We start from the raw sequence: 12,900 nt of genomic DNA, 5'->3' as shown, positions 1-12,900 counted from the left end.
ATCAGGGGGTTGGGGCGCCGCACCCTGTCACACACAGAGCCGCAGGGCTATCAGGGGGTTGGGGAGCTCCCCTCTATCAGGCACAGAGCAGGGCTGATCAGGGGGTTGGGGCACCTTCCCCTGTCATGAACAGAGCAGGGCCGATAGGGAGGTTGTGGCCCTATCCCCTGTCACACACAGAGCCGCAGGGCGATCAGGGGGTTTGGGCGCTGCCCCCGTCACACTGATCCCGGTGCCGGGAGGCCTCACGGCTCCACTGATCCCGGTGCTGGGAGGCATATTACCCTTTTACTATATAGGATAGAGGCCTGGTGCATGTGTGGGGGCCGGCTGGTTTGCCCTGAAGGGTGTCCCGAATCAGGGTGGGGGTCCCCACTGGGGTGCCTGGCCAGCCTGGGTGAGGGGATGATGGCTGTTTGCAGCTGGTCACACACCCTTCAGGGTGGGGGTCCCCACTGGGGTGCCCGGCCAGCCTGGGTGAGGGGCTGAGGGCTGTTTTCAGGCTGGCGGGTGACAGAAGCTCCCAACTGCTCCTTTTTTTCTTTTTTCTTTTTTAATTCTGGGCCAGCTTTAGCACTGAGGCTCCAGCTCTTAGGCCTCCGCTTCTGAAAGCAGGTATCTGGTTTGTTTCGGTTCTATAATCGAAACAATGTATAACTCCAGCTCTGAGATCCTGGCTTGCTGAAAGCAGGCTTCTGGGGTTTTGTTTAGCTTCTATATTTGTTACAATGTCAAACTGCAAGCTCAGAGGCCGGCAAGGCAGGCGGGGAACGTTGGAGTCCTCCGTCACTGAAGCAAGCAAGCCTCATGTTAGTTTCAAGCTGCCTGGCTGCCGGCCGCCATCTTAGCTGGCAGTTAATTTGCATATCGCCCTGATTAGCCAACGGGAAGGGTAGCGGTCGTACGCTAATTACCATGTTTCTCTTTTATTAGATAGGATGTTAGATGAATCCCAGACTGATAATATTGTAGATATTTTCTTAGTTGTTTATATAGTACTTAAAAACAGCGAAACATCCAACAAGGGTTAACCAGAAGAAGAAAAAAATCTAGATTCAAAGCATCTGCTGAAGTTCTCTGAGGCAGATTTACAGTGCTGGCTCATATCCTATTCTCTCTTCCCTCCTTGGGTTCTGATTCTTCTTAAGTAAGACTACTGACTCTCAACACCATCACCATCTAATTAATTGTCTACACCAAATTACTTCTGGGGGGAACACAAACTAGTCTGAATCCATAGAGTGAAAGCGAAGCTAACTTTGGACTTGGTGCAATCATTATGAGTAGAAAGCTGTTAGGAATGATACAGTAGACTGGCCTCTCTCCAACAGTTTTTATAAAAGGTCCCTTTCATATCACCTTGATATACTCACAGGACCTGGCCCAGTACTTCGTGCATGTCTGAATGGTTTGGGCCAGCCTCCAGCAGTACATCTTACAAGGTAGACTAGGGAAGTGTTTACTTGGTCAGACAAAAGTCCAGTTTCTGAGATACAACCTCAGCCTACTGGACATCCAGTTCAATCCCCAAAAATCCTTATCCTCCTCAGTCTTAAGGTCTAACGTGCTCCAGCAAGTTCTGGATTTCATTGACTAATGTGAATAGTTCCTATCTCACTTCTTCATATTACATTTCTCAGGATAAGAATTATGCTTTTTCTTGGCAGTCCAAGCCCAGCTGCATCTGAAGACCTAAAGAATCTGTGCCTCAAACTCATTCCTTTTCTATGACCATCTGCAATACTTCTTGGTAAGAGTCTATAGTTCTAACTTTGTAGCATGAGGAGTATATATAACTCACTTTCAATCTTCTTATGAATTCTTTTCCCATCACTTTATCCTTTAAAAAAATTTGGCCTTATTTGAAAATAGGGTTATTGCAACTGTAATCAAGTTAAAATTTAGGGTGGGTCCTAAACTTACCTTTTGGCCACCTGGAATACTAGCATTCCTTCCCCAGAAAGTCTTCCTGACACCTACTCCCACTTTTCTGTTATATCACCTCTATGCTTTATTCTTGTTTTAACTTCTGACCTCAGCATACTACATATATCTGTCTTAAAGTCTGCCCCATTTAGCCACTTCTTCTTTTTCACTTTGTTACTTCGCATTCCTCCTTCATATCCCAATTAGCCAGTTGGACACTGGTGCTTTGTACCAATCTACCAACCTCATTCTGAGTACTTATTGGCAAAATTAATTAATTCCAAAGCTGGGGAGTTTTGGCCCACCTTAGACTCTGGCTTAAACCTTGCTTTCCCCACAATCAATCTAAGCAGAAAGTCCTGAAGATAAAATTAAACCAGGTCCCCTTCTTACTTGGTGACCCTTTATGCTATCAGCTTATTTTTCAGCATAGTCATAGAAAAGAACCTCAAAGATATGTCCCCATTTCATAGTTTGTATTATCCATTGCCTTGAACCTAGACAGGCTCTTTCTGAGCCAAATTCACTTATCTTTGACCTGAGGCACTCTACTCTGGTTGCTGCTTGGAATATGATTAGAGAAGTTGGGACCAACTACATGAAAGGCAATCTTCTATTTTTATGTTTGTTCTTTTGCATTACAAATCCTAAGGGATGGTCTGTTCATGCCTCACTGGGCCCATAATTGAAATACCACTGGGAGATTTCCCCATATTTACTGACAGTTAGATTAACTGCTGTCTATTTCTGGCTCTGAAATGACTTTTTCTTTCTGTGAACTTGAACAAATAAGTGTTATAACTCTTATCCTTTCCTTATAAAACGATGTGCTTATTGCCTATGGATGCTGTTAGGCTTAACAAGGTTGTTACCAAGTGATTATATATCAATCTAAATTCTAAAGCATTTCATGCTTATTTTTATTAGTTGTGCTGTAATTCACTTCAATTCAGAAGGCATTTCTTTAGTTATTGGACACCTGCTATTTACTAACATAGTGCTACATGCTATTAGTAATCTATAGCTCCTTAATCAAATAGTAAATGTCCAATATATATTAGATTGATGAACGTATAAGATAGGGTTCCTGTTTTTAAGGAATCCAAAGTTTCTGTGGTCAGGAATACTTTGTTTATTTTGGGCAAAAAGCAATTTACATAAATAAAATGTTTTCAGGCAAGTATAGAGATTTGTGAGGATAGGAGCAAAGAAAAGGACAAGAACTAATATTTATTAAGTCCTTAATATATACTAAACACTTTACTAACATTATTTTTTGTTTTATTATGTAAGAATACTTAACATAAGCACTAGCCTCTTAAATTTTTAAGTAATTTTTAAGTTTGCAGTACGGTTGACTAGAGGTATAATGTTGTAAAGCAGATCTCTAGAAGATAATCATTTTTCTTAATTGAAATTTTAGGCCTGTTGATTACTCACATTCTATCCTTCCCTTGATTTTGTATCCTGCAACTTTATTGAATTCATTTATTAGTTCTAACAGTTTTTTAAATGTAGCCTTTAGAAATTTCTACATGTAAGATCATGTCATCTGCAAAAAGGCACATTATTACTTCTTCCTTTCCATTTTACATGCCAGTTTTTGTTGTTGTTGTTTTTTTATTTTATTTATTTTTAATTGTTTTATTGCTTAAAGTATTACAAAGAGTATTACATGTCTCCTTTTTTTCTTCTCTCCTTGACCTTCCCCTAGCCTCCCATACCCTCCAGTGTCTTGTGTCCATTGGTTATGCTCATATGCATGCATACAAGTTTTTTCTTGCCTAAGTGCTTTGGCTAGGACTTCAAGAAATATGTTAAATGTAAGTGATGAGAGTGGGCATCCTTGCCTGTTCCTAATCTTTGCAGAAAAGCTTTCAGTTTTTTACTATTGAGTATGATGTTACCTGTGGGCTTTATATATATGATCTTTAGTATGTTAAGATACCTTCCTTCTTTCCCTAGTTTGTTGAGAGTTTTTAATTATGAAAGAATGTTGAATTTTGTAAAATGCTTTTTCTGTATCTATTGAAATGGTCATGTGATTTTTATGTTTTAGTCTGTTAGTGTAGTGCATCACATAAATTGTTTTTCATTTGTTGAACTATCCTTGTACTCCAGGGATAAATCCCATTTGATCATGGTGTATAATCCTTTTTACTGTTGGGTTCTGTTTGCTAGTATATTACTTTGTTGATAATTTTTTGCACCTGTATTCATCAGGGATATTGGCCTGTAGTTTTCTTATGGTGTCTCTGGCTTTATCAGGATAATGCTGGTCTCACAAAATGAGTTTAGAAGTATCCCCTTCTCTTCAAGTTTTTGGAAGAGTATGAAAATGCCAGGCATTAATTCTTCTTCAAATGTGTGGTAGAATTCACCAGTAAAGCCATCTGGTCCTCAGCTTTTCTTTGCTGTTGTTCAGAAGTTTTTGATTATGGATTCAGTCACTATACTAGTTATAGGTCTGTTCATACTTACTATTCCTTCATGATATAGTCTTGGTAAGTTCTATGTTGCTATGAATTTATCCATTTCTTCTAGGTTACTCAGTTTGTTGGTGAATAATTGTTAATAGTAGTTTTTATGATCCTTTTTTATTTCTATGGCATCAGTTATAATGTCTTCTTTTCCATTTCTGATTTTATTGAGTCTTCTATCTTTTTTTCTTAGTCTAGGTAAGGGTTTGTTATTTCCTTCCTTCTGCTAACTTTGGGCTTAGTTTGTTCTTTTTCTAGCTTTATTTATAAAGTTTATTTGAGATATTTTTTTGAGATATTTTTTAATATAGGTATTTGTTGTAAAAAAATTTCCCTTAGTACTGCTTTTGCAGCATCCCATAAATTTTGGCATGTTATGGTTGTTGTTGTTTTTATTTGTCTTATGCATTTTCTAATTCTCTTTGTGATTTCTTCTTTGATCCAATGGTTGTTGAAAAGTATGTTGCTTAATTTCCACATATTGTGAATTTTTGGTTTTCCTTTCTGCTATTGATTTATAGTTTCAGTCCACTGTGGTAAAAAAAAAATAATGTGGAAAAGATACTTGGTATAATTTCAATCTCCTTAAATTTGTTAAGACATTTTGTGACCTAACATGTGATCTATCCTAGAGAAAGTTCTGAGTGCACTTCACTCATTCAACCAGTCACCAAGTCCTAGAGAGTCTACCTGTGTTATCCCCCTAACCATCCTCTCCTATGTCTTCACTGCTATTGCCTCAGTCTAGGCTCTCACTACCCATCACTTGAACAATAAGAGCTTCCTAATGGGAATCTCTGGCTCAAGTCCCTTCCTGTTCTATTTCACCATCCCCTAATTCCACCTCCCAACATTGCTATCCTGGCTTGGATTATAGAGCCTTGTCTGAGTTGATTTCAATCAGTTGTACCATCTTAAAAACTCATTTATACCCTGAGAATTCTAGGCCACAATAAAGCCAATTTTTCTTGTAATTCATTAAAAGCACCAAACCTTTTTGCACCTTAGTCTTTATACAAACTTCTTAGCTTCAAATAAATATCCCTTTTTTATTTTTCTCCTAAATAGATGTCTACATACCCTCAGAGAATGAACTCAAATGCAATCACCTAGTGAGATCTTCCTTGACTCCTTGAGATAGAATTATTTATACCTTCTTCTGTGTTCACCTTCCCACCTCATATATGTACCTATTATTACTTTTAATGCACTGTGAAAATTTTGTTGTTCGTACTAATGATACTCTTTTAATTTGAGGGCTTCTTTTTTTAAAAAAATAAATAAATGTTTTAACTGATTTATTTTTAGAGAGAGAGAGAGAGAAACATTGATTGGTTGCCTCCTGCGTGCCCTCTACTGGGGATCAAGCCCACAACCTCTTGATGCATAGGACGATGTTCTACCAACAGAGCCACACTGGCCAGGCTTGAGTGCTTCTTAACAGCAAGGCCATTTCTTAGCATCTGTTTTATTCTAAAATATTTTGAATATTCACAAAAGCATAGTTAATAATATAATAAACACCTATCGACTCACCTTTTGGCTTTGTCATGTTTGCTTCAGATCTTTTTTTTAATAAATAGGATATTACAGATATATTGAAGACCTCTGTGTACCTTCTCTCATCCCATTCCCTGTCTTGCTATAAATATCCACCACCCTGAATGTGCTGTCTCTTATGCCCACACATGTTTTTATGTTTGACACATATGTGTGTATCCATAAACAATAAATTTGCAAGCTTTTAAAAGAAAGTTGTTTTAAAAAAATGCTATCATCCTGTGTGTACCCTTCTGCAATTGAATTTTTCTTTTTACTCATTATTGTTTGGGGGATTTAGCCACATAGGTAGATGTGGTATCCCTTCATTAATTTTAACTAGTACATAGTACTGTTTTATGAGCATAGCTCGACTTATCTGTTTTTCATTGATCTTTAGGCCTTTGTAATTTTTAATATCTGTCTCCTTGAGGACATACAATGGTTTCTCTAGAGTATAGAAGTGTTGGGTCGCAGGATATGAACATCTTTCACCTCAGGACATATGGCCACATTGTTGGTCACAATAATTACACTTACTTAGGCTCCTCAGCATAGAGAATTCCTCTTGCTCTGTTTTTCCCTTTGCCTAGCAAGAGTCTGGCACACAGGAGAGGTACTACATCTGCTAATAGTCACTGAACAAAAAGTAAATGATGCTTGAATTTATATAAAGTGAGCTAGAAGTAGCAGAAATACAAGTATAGTACTTTTAAGTGAACCATCAACAATAGAAGGTCTAGACATGTGCCATTTAAATGTAAATTAATTAAAATCAAATTAAATTAAAATTCAGTTCCTCAGTTATACTAGCCACATTCAAATGCATGATTACCACATGTGGCTGGTGGGTGTTGGCTACCACATTTGGCAGCATATATAGAGAACCTTTCCACCAGGACAAAAAGTACTATTGGACAGTGCTGATAGAACAATAGGTCTTTCTCCTTTCCTCTCTTTCCCTATCTCCCACTCTCCACCTCCTCAAGCACCTAGGACTTGCACAGTGCCTTCTGGATGCCCAGAATTCTCACCAGGCATGCCTTCTTGGGTTGGAATCCTGTAAGTCATAATTTGTCATCTGATTTTTTCATTTTGAAAAATTATGATGAAATATATAGAAATCAAATTTACCACTTGAACTATTTTCAAGTGTACAGTTCAATAATATTAAGTACATTCACATTGTTGTACAACCATTACCACTGATCTCCAGAACTTTTTCATCTTCCTCACTGAAAGTCTATAATCATTAAACAATAATGACCCATGTCCTGGTCCCTTTCTCAGCTTGGAAAGCATACTTGACAATACTATCTTGACTCTGGAAGGACCAACCTTCACTTCCCCTATTGGTTAGTAGTGTGTTTTCCTTTCTCATGCTTTGGGTAGCCGTTTCATTTCTAAGACAAGGTGGAGAAAAGAATTCTGAGACTCAGTTTGTAGCGGGGAATGCTCTACAAGCAGAGTGGGGGTGGGGAAGAACTTTTCTGGAAAACAAGGATTCTATTTGGCTTTTTCAAAAGTACGTATTACCATAATAAGAATGACTCAGCTGCTAACAAAAATACAGTCACAGAGAAGAACCTGATTGAAGCATAATTGATTATATTGGACAATTACAAATGCCCTTATTAAATAATTGCATTTAAACCACATGATAGTTTTATAACTGATTTATAAAAACAAAATTGTGAAAGTTTAAGTGACATAATTGTTCTCAGTATCACTACAATTTTCAAATGAAGCAATTTAGCCTTAGAAGCAATTTCACTTTTCATTGTGATGTTATTTTGGTGTCAGACTGCAAGCTTTTGTTCCACTTGAGTTCTAGGAATGAGGATTAACCCTTCCCTCTCCTTGGCTGGGGCAAGGTTGCATTTTTCTAATGTACTAGTCCTTCACATGTGCTGCAGACCCAGTAGATTATAAAAAGAATGATTTGCAACCATTTATATGATTTTCACTTAATGAGAATGTGGTAGTTTCTGTATGGATGTAGGAGATAGAAATCTTTCTTAGATTAGGGGTATTTGTGAACTCATAACAAAAATGGCAAAAACAAAGTATCTTCTATTTTAAGGTATCAAATAATGTTAAGACTGCAAAGTTTTCTCTAAAAATTACATCCCCACTGGAAACCGCATGGGAAATGGTCCAGTATCTCTGGTACATCTCCTAGAATGTTAATCAAAGGTCTATATTTTCAGATGCATGAATAAAGGACCTCAGAACATTCAACAGATAAAAGTCAATACCATTAACATTCCTTTATTTAATGTCTGTGAATTAAATGGTTTTATATAGCTACCGTCTCCATATCACACACAACTCCCAAGGCATGTTCTACACAGGTAATAAGAGCTAAACCTGCTGTATTTCATTTCAGTCTTGTTGATAGCATTTATCAGCAAAATCTGGCTAAATACAGAATATGCAACTTAAGCCTGATCATAACTGGGCTGCAGAGGAGGAGAGTGGGGGATTATCCAGAGACTGGAGCACAAATATAAGATTGTATTGTCATTGTGTGCTATAGGCCTTTGGCAAACTGTAGTGTAAGCCCCAGCTGACAGGCCTTTTCACAACTGACAGGGGAAAATATGAAATTTAAATTCTTCATGACAGATAAATCTGCTGAATGAAAAGAAGACCAATAGGATAACAGTGGGACAAAAAACATATTGCTTTTGGGTAACTCCCTTAAATCTACCTCTTTTGTAAACATACAAAATAGGCATTCAATGAATATCTTCTAAACTCCTACCTATCAGCTTTGCTAAGCAAGCTGTTAAGTTGGAATGATAAAATAAGCATTTTTTCTTCAGCAGATGAATACAAAGTCTTATAAAACAGGGGTGGCAGATTAAATTTAATATGTGGGCATGAAAGACATTTCCTGAATGACTATCAACTGGAGTGGATTTCTTGAACCAAAGTTGACATGTTACTATTGTAGAAGGCTTATTAATTGAGATATTAAATTTACCTAATCTACCATGATTGGGATCTTTGTCAAATTAAAAAAATATATGACTATAAGTAATTGCTCTTTTCTGTCAGTGGGTTGGTCCCAAGTCCATGAAATGTAACCAGAGACCGTCTCTTAGGATTAATATCATTGGTCTTTATATTGGTGATACATACCTTCTACCCTTGTCACGGGCCCTGGGGCCTCCAGGGGTCTAGGGTTCTTTGCCTTTCCCATGTTCATTTAGCATTGGCATTTTCCCCCTGAAAATTAATTCTGGTTGGCTATACTAGTTCTGTCCAAGTCCAGTGACAGCCTCAAATCATGAGACGCCATATGAAACTAAGGAAGGTTTCTTGAATAGCTTTTTAAAAATTCTTGCAGCTATTTGGCTATTTATTATGTAACCTCACTGCTCTTTGGTATCTCCTGGAGGAAGCCTTCTGAGCAGCACTACTTCTAGGGGGAAAAGAGGGATTAATACAGGCTTCTTAATGCAGCCTGCTTCCTTTATTAATGAATGGCTGGGCTGCCTTGGCAAATCCCAGGGAAAGTTGATAAATAATGTCTGGTTAAGATAGCCCAGAGCAAGTTTCAGGACCTAAGAGCAGATCTGCCTTGAACTGTCAGTTTCCTTGGTTGCCATGTAATTCATAGCTAATCTCCAGCACGAAAATCAAGGTAAGAATGAGAGAGAGACAGTGAGGGGGTGGGGGTGGGGAGAATAACAAGGAGGAGGAGAGGAGGAGGAGGAGGAGGAGGAGGAGGGAAGGACAGGGGTAAGGGAGGGAGGGAAAGTGGGAAGGAGGAACAAAGAAAGAATGAATGGGTGAAAAGAAAAATAAAACAGATAAGGCTTCCGAGGGTCCTTTTTCTCTGAGACTTCAAGCCCTAACCAGTGTGGGTTCTTCCTCCAGCCAGACAGTCTCAGAATGACTGGCAGCAGGACTAGGGCACAGTCTCAGACCATGGAGTCTCTCAGCAGTCACAGGAGGAAGAAAGACAATGAGAGATCCAGATTTAGAGACTATGAAAAGGAGGGAAAGGAGGAGGAGGCAGGGACAGGGGGCGGGGGTGGGGGGGGCGGGGGGGGGCTCAGGGGAGGGGGAAGGGGAGGAGAAGGGGAGCCAGCCTGGAGTCTGAGAGAAGAATCCAGGCGCCACGGTGTAACAGCTGCCTCAGGTATGCTAGCCAGTCTCAGCTCGTTCCCAGCTCTTTCTGGCAAGCCCGAGGCTCAGGCGTGTGTGTGTGTGTGTGTGTGTGTGTGTGTGTGTGTGTGCGCGCGTGCGCACACACACACACACACACACACACACACACAACATACAACACACACACAGAGAGAACTGTGTCGGTTGTAAGAAAGTTTTTGGCCTGTTCGCAACAATGCCTTTCAGATACTGAGAGACCTGGGCTTGCTGGGCACTGCTTTGCATGATTGTGCTAAAATTGCCTAAGACTTTAGTAAATAACAAAATCCACTCAAATACAAAGGGATTTAACTTACTCTAAAGATTATTATGTTTTGTCTGCTGGATTAAAAGTGCTTTCAAAGTTATTAGAGAAACTCAACATTAGCACTTACCTTTCTATAAAGAAACAAACCACACACATACAAAGGTCCAGCATTATACGGTAATTATCCAAAATGCTACCCCTTGGAATAATAAGGATGCTGTGTGTTTACACTGCATCTTTCTTTTCCAAAGAATTCAAAGAGCTTCACCACCCATATCCCATTATTCCTATCAACAATCTTCAATGAGCTATGCGGGTGGCAAGGATAATTATCTACATTACATGGGAGTAACTGAGGCACAGAGGGACATTCAGAATCACACAGTAAAGATATAGCAATTTTGGACTTAGCATATAAAATATCAATTATCAAGTGTTTTGCTATTTAAATATATGTTCCTCTTTTCCATCATGATTTTCTAAAAACAATTTGCAGGGTTTCCTTTTCTAGGGACTTGTCTCTGACCTCGATTTGGTGTAATCTCTACCTTAGCACTTTTCAGTGTGTTGTAATACTTCATTTCTTTACCTACCTCTTTCCTGAAGTTATATTCTTCTTGAGGTCTGGGACTTGCTCATCTGTGTTCTTCCAGTGCTTGGAACATGACTGATGCTGCTTAAATGCCTGTTGGTTGAATGAATGAAAGAAAAAGAATAAATGAATGAATGGACAATCTTCTAATAAGAATTCTTGACAAGGTAACAATAAATGCGAATTTGAGCTTAAACTAAGTATCTCCCATCTGATTTTATCTTTGCTGTGACAAATATGTCCACCTCACAGGCCTTCCTTTCAAAATCCAGTGAATACATTTAGAGCTAATTCCTTCCCTGCCTGGGCTGTTTGGTTTATTGTTTGGAACAATAAACTAAGACTCATGGAAATACTAGGGCTCCAGGTGATCTATTGTAATTATTTCCCCCATAGCCTTCTTTTTTGATGTCTAAGGGAAAGCAGTTAGGTGTGGAGGTTTGGGGAAGTATTAATATATAGTTATTATGCTGTCTCCCAAACCCTTTCCTCTGGCTATTGAATTTTAAAGCCAGGTTGTTATTTGGAGTGAGGAGGGGGTGTGGACCCCAAAATAACAATGGAAACAATGATTACTCTTCAAGGAGACTACAAATTTAACTCTCTTTTAAACATTTTTTTCAGTGATCAATACAAAAAAGGCAGGGTAATGTATGTTAATCTTTACCAGATGTACTTTATGTATCCCCTTACATTGGAAGCCTAGCAGGAGTAGAATGTCACAACAGACATTTACTGAAATACCTGGGGAAATGTAACAAAAAGTGTTAGAGGAAAATGGTCTTTCAGCTAAATTACCTAATATATTTGCTAATGGTATCTGATTTAAAAGCCATAAAAATAACAAGTTAAAAGCACATTAGAAGATGTGTTATATTTATAAGTGTTTGTCACCTTGGCAACAAAAGCTATATTCCAAATCTAACACTAGCTATGATGGGCCAAGACCTTTTAAAATTGGTAAATACTTGTATATGGCAATGATCTGCATTTAGCTACTGAATGTGAGAACTAGAAAAGGCAAGTTCTTCATGGCATAGTAAGTTGTTTGCTAGCTTTCTACTATGGATAAACCTTTTCTTTCTATTAGTAACTGGTTTATTCTTAACAAGAAAAACAATGCATTTTCAAATAAAGCATCAATCTTAATCCTTTCTTGCACTCCGAAATGCAGATATAATAGCTTGGAGATTCCTAAAGGTAGAGTTTATTTATCAACCTTACACTTCAATTTATCAACCATAGCCTGATCTTTGTTCATGAATGAAACACCACAGGTGCATAATATAAAATCGACCTTATGGTACAAAAATTCATTCTCCTAAGTATCTAGATGGAATATGTCTAGTTAAATAGGGATTATGCACAAAGTAAGTTTTCACATACATTTATCTCCCAAGTGAGATGCATAGGACTGAAAAAATTATCTTTTACTATGTCTCATTAAAATTCTGCTTCCTATTGTTACATTTAGTAAACGTGATGATTTGGTGATGGGACCCATGATTTAAAAGGTGGATTGTGGATACACTTGAAATAGCTTTGGAGTTGGACTCTTACTATTTCCCCTCATTTTTAAAGCTCCAATCTGATTTCCAAATCCTATAAAAATAGTTTGGGTTACGTGCCAGTCAAAGATTATAATTCTAAGAGTCTAACTAAATTCCCATGCGGTTGAACCAATTTTTAGAAGTAAACCATGGAAAAGGTCTGGGTAAACACACATTCTCTGTGGGCTGTCGCTGTTCACTGGGAGCCTAGACAAGTTGTCTCTGCAGCCAGCTTGGGAAAACTCAAGCCCAAACTTGTGATCTGTGATCATGCTCAGCAGGTTTTCAGATGGATGGGCCACTATAAGGGCCTAAGACCATCACCCACAAGCCACTTTCTCTAACACAAGGAGAGTATTAGAAGAATAAATTAATAAAAATTCC

The 12,900-nt window shown here is 38.4% G+C and overlaps 1 long non-coding RNA gene across 1 annotated transcript in view; it reads right to left on the bottom strand.

Moving 5' to 3' along the window:
• The window catches only part of LOC132242968 (uncharacterized), a 163,224-nt gene that overhangs the window by 82,077 nt on the left and 68,247 nt on the right, over nucleotides 1–12,900 (bottom strand). The window contains exon 3 of the long non-coding RNA XR_009454746.1: nucleotides 10,968–11,059. This is a non-coding gene — a long non-coding RNA (uncharacterized LOC132242968). The remainder of the gene's footprint in view (nucleotides 1–10,967; nucleotides 11,060–12,900) is intronic.

Source organism: Myotis daubentonii, chromosome 10, assembly GCF_963259705.1.
Source record: "Myotis daubentonii chromosome 10, mMyoDau2.1, whole genome shotgun sequence".
NCBI lineage: Eukaryota > Metazoa > Chordata > Mammalia > Chiroptera > Vespertilionidae > Myotis > Myotis daubentonii.
This window is presented reverse-complemented; position numbering and strand designations above follow the sequence as displayed.